This window comes from Eubalaena glacialis, chromosome 3 (assembly GCF_028564815.1).
Source record: "Eubalaena glacialis isolate mEubGla1 chromosome 3, mEubGla1.1.hap2.+ XY, whole genome shotgun sequence".
Lineage (NCBI taxonomy): Eukaryota > Metazoa > Chordata > Mammalia > Artiodactyla > Balaenidae > Eubalaena > Eubalaena glacialis.
This window is the reverse complement of record NC_083718.1, coordinates 62,526,441-62,531,308: the sequence shown is the minus strand read 5'-3', so window position 1 is coordinate 62,531,308 and position 4,868 is coordinate 62,526,441.

Sequence of the window (4,868 nt, the reverse complement as noted above, 5' to 3'; positions counted from 1 at the left end):
GGAATCGAGTTTTTTCATACAAATTAAAATCTGATTTAAAAGGCAACTACAGCATGAACAAATTTATGCAGTAGTTCAAGAAAATAAATTAATGTGTCAAAGAAATAGAGCAGATGGGAGTTCAGAAGAGGAAGCAAGAAAACACTGTGAACTGGAATGGGAGAGGGTTTCACGGAGGAACTGGGACTTGAGTTTCATCAGCAAGGATTTGGGCAGGAGAAGGGAAAGTGATGACTTTCAGGTAGGGGGAGTGGTATGCAGAGGAAAGGAAGAAGGCAGGGATACGGGAATGAGGAATTTGTTCCAGGAGCACGGCAAGATGGGCCTAGATGGGATGGAGAGTTTATTTTCAAGTGGAGTAGAAGAAAACACTGAAGATTGAAGCTGAGTCTTCATCTTGCAAGGTATTATGTGTCAGACAAAGGAGTGTGGACTTTTCCTCAGGCCATAGAGATTCATTGAAAGTTATAAAGCAGGAAAAAAAAAAATGCCATGCAAAAAATACTTCTTTAGCAGGATTGTTGTGGTAAAAGAATAAAGGTAAACTAGCGCAGAACAGAAACTGGAAGCAGAACAGAGAGAAGGGGAACAAAAAACAAAGGATGAATAAGAAATATCTTGCAAGGAAAGAATCAATAGGACTTTATGATGGGAGAAAGAGAATGGAGTCAAAGACAACCCTGATTTGAAACCTGGGGACTAGGGGGATGAATCACTGACAAAACTGACAAAAATCAACAAAAATGGGAGAGACCCAATTACAGGAGAAGATAATTGCAGTTTTAGATGTATTATATAGTACCATTTGAAAACTGAAATGTAGGGACTTCCCTGGCAGTCCAGTGGTTAAGACTCCACGCTTTCACTGCAGGGGGCATGGGTTTGGTCCCTACTCAGGGAACTAAGATCCCACATGCTGAGTGGCATGGCCAAAAATACAAAACAAAAAACTGAAATATAAGTGTCCAGTAAGTGAAGAAGTAGGGCTTGGAACCAAGGTTAAGGATGATAGAAGTTTGGGATTCATCTTTAAGGAGGTGACACCTTGAGGTACAAGTGTGAATAAGTTCTTCGAGAAGAGAAAGTGTCATTGTGACTCAAATAAATATTTTAATAAGTGGCTGTTGGAAGTAGTTTAGCCCAGGGAGAAAGACAGGACTTTGAAGAACATCTCCAATTAGGGAGAGAGTTACTGAAAGCAATTTACAAGGAGATTTTTGAGAAATAGGAGAGAGGTCAGCTTGTTTGTTATCCCAGAGTTAAGGAAAGAGAAGTTTTCAAAAAGAAGGGAATGCTTAATATACTCAAATGCTGTAGAGCAGACCAGCTAACTGGGGGTGGGGAAAAGGCCATTGGATTAGTGATTTTCTAGAGTACAGTGTTCTAGAGTGCTGAAAGAAGAAGGTACATTTTGGCAAGTTATGGTAAGAAGTGCTTTAAAAAAATGGAAGCAATGGCTATAGACCACTTGCTTGAGACTTTTGGCACTGAAAGTGTATTAATAAGGATCCTGGGGCTTCCCTGGTGGCACAGTGGTTGAGAATCTGCCTGCCAATGCAGGGGACACGGCTTCGAGCCCTGGTCTGGGAGGATCCCACATGCCGCGGAGCAACTAGGCCCGTGAGCCACAATTACTGAGCCTGCGTGTCTGGAGCCTGTGCTCCGCAACAAGACAGGCCGCAATAGTGAGAGGCCCGCGCACCACGATGAGGAGTGGCCCCGCTTGCCGCAACTAGAGAAAGCCCTCGCACAGAAACGAAGACCCAACACAGCCATAAATAAAAAATAAATAAATAAATAAATAAATAAATAAATAAAAATTAAGGATCCTTTCAGTGGCAGAAACTTATCGCACTAGTTCAAATTACAAAGAGCTTTACTTAAAGGACACTAGGGTTGCCCACTGAACCCAGAGAAATACTGCTGGAGCCAGAGTAGCCCTTGGGATCCCAGACACTGGAATGAGGCCCATACCCTTAGACCTGGCAAAGTCCACACACCCTGCCTTGGGTCTCATTAGCACTCCTCTGACTGTGCAAATAGTCTATGGGGCCAGATGGATGTGCCCACCTGGAATCTGCACCACTCATTGTAGACCATCCTTCAGGCACTTGGGATTTGGAATTTCCTGTCAGAATGATCTGGAACCTGCTTTCAGGGTTTCCATAGGCCTCTTTTCCTGGGACCACTGTTTTCGGGGGATGGGGTATGTAGATTGTCCTAGGATATGTGTGCTGCAGTTGCCACCTGTGTGCGCATGTCTACTGTTGGTGTGGGATGGGGCTGAGGTGAGAAGGGAAGTGGGTAGGCCACAGGCTGGGGGCTAGGTCCTGGCCCTTCCCTACACTGCCATGTTGTGAAAGAAATTACAAAGCAAACAGTCTGAGAATTCTGGATGTGAACCTGGTTTTTCTGGTCATTATGGAGGGATTCATTAATGGAGGAGAGTGGAACATAATTGTTCAGTGGTTTGTTAGCCTGATTTATAATATAAGTGTGTGGATGTAAATATGCGGACCTTCATTTGTACTCTTGCCTGGGTATGGCTCTAGCATCCCCATGGATGAGAGACTTGGCTTGGCTGTCTTTTGATTTAATTTCTGGAGACTCCATTAACTAGAAATCAGTGCCAGAAAGCTTTTTGAGTCATAAATTTTGAATCTGAACCCATCTTGAGCCCACTTTTTTTTTCTCTTAGAAATAGGACTCAGAGTTTTGTGCATCTGTAGGACTTCAGCTTGAAGGCTTCTTTCAAATCTTCCTTGGGACAGGGTGACAGGAGAGTTTTGAACAGAGCTAATCTGCCCCCTATCAACCAACATCCCAATTTATTGTGATTTACATGGGTTGGGGTTTGATACCTTACATCAGGTCTATGGGGAGAGAGAACAGCAGAGAGCTTTGAGAAGGGGTTGAGAAGGGAGATTTCAATTATTGCTTTAGCTCCTCTTAAGCCCATGTACTTTCCACTGTGTTTCAAACTTCCTAACTTTGCTTAAAAAGGGGAAATTTCTGTTACAGTTCACAAAGTTTGCTATAGTCTGACCCTCGGGAGTCTTGGAGATCTGGCAATGGGTTGAGATCCTCCTGGTTGCACAGAATACGTCAGGTCATGGAGTTCTAGATTTGAGGGCCTATAATAAATGACACTCTTCTTTTACTTACCCATTTCTATATTGTTAGGTACATTTCTGTTGCAAGTGGCAGAAACCCAACCGAAATTATGTTGAGGCAGTTTAATTAGCGTGTTTATTAGATGGATGGGAGGTAGGCCAGAGGAAGAAAAGAGGAGCCATGGGAATCAGGGTAGCTCTGAGAAGCTCAGCTACCGGAAGAGACCTGACATCACCAGAACACTCTGTCTCTCATCTCTGCAGGCAAATTTTCTCCATGGAGTAAGGAAAGTGGCTGCTGGCAGAGGCAGACTTACATCCCTTCAGCTTTAGCAGAAAGATCTGAGAAACCAGCTCTTGTTATAAATATCCTGGGAGAGGACTTTAATGTCCTGGCTTGGTTTATGCACACTCATGACCCAATCATTGTGCCCTGGGGGTGGAGGTGTACTGAGCCTCCAGACCAGGGGTGTCTGCCTTTTTCAGGCACCACCTGAGCACCAGTGAACTCCTCTTGTCCTCACTTCTACCTCTAGTCACTACTGAAACACTCAGTCCCCAGCATATTTCCAGAGTCTTGTAGACAGAACATCAACTAAACCAATGTATAAATGCTCCCCACTTTCGTTTTCAGGCATACAATTATTGGACATCAGTCCCCATAGCAGTGGTGGCCACCTTGATAATGGATCCTTGTGTTGGTTTCCCTTTTTTCCTTTTTATTCCCTAAGCCCCTCAATCCTGCTCCCTGGGATCATTCTCCAAATAAACTACCTGCATGTCAGCCATTACCTCCATCTGTGCTTTCTTTGCGGGGGGGAGGGCTCTGGCTAATACGAAGCACTATTCTCTTTTGCTAGGGGCATCCTTCCCAAAACTATGTGGATTGAGTATTGGGGACCTGTTGTTACCAGATGAAAGAGAAGGAAATGAAATGTAGGCAGATAAAAATAACACAAGCAGGTTGTCCCGAGCAAGGAAAGAGAGAGAAACATTTTTGACTATAAATTGCTTTCCATCTCAATTGGTATTAACTCTTTCTTCTCACTAATGTTGGCAAATGTTTGCTGCAAATACTTCAGTTAAAATCATACCAATTCCTTTCCTCATTCTTGTAGCAGAGACAGCTAGCATTTCAACAAAGTCCATTTACTCTTCTTTCTGTGCACATGGGTAGGTCTCATTCCCCAGCATCCCTTGCAGTAAGGTGTGGTCTTGTGACTAATTTTCAGACAATGGAATGAGAGAAGCGATATTTGACAACTTCAGTCCTGGCTCATAGCTCCCATCTATGCTTTCCCTTGCTCTTCGTCCCTCTGGCTGCCTGATATGACAGCCTCTGATCAACATTGGGAACCACATTTTAAGGATGGTAAAGCAACAGTCAACCTGGGACTTGGAAAAGTGACTTCAGGAAGCAACGCTGCAACTCTCGCTGACCTGGAAACATTCTGGAGTATTATATGGTGGGGAAATAAAGTTTTATTCTGTCAATCCATTACATGACAAGGTCTATTTGTTAACTGCAACTCAGCCCAACCTAACACCTCCTCCCCCTTTCTCCTCCCTTTCCATTCTTCCTTCCTTCAATATCACATGCATTTCAAGATCCTTGTAACTCATTGACTCACTGTTTTCCATGAGCACACAATCTTATTCTCCCATACTGGACATTTGAATATTATAATATACAGTTTTATAGCATCTTGTGCCCTTTGGATAATACCTAATTAATTGAATATTGTAGTAAATGAG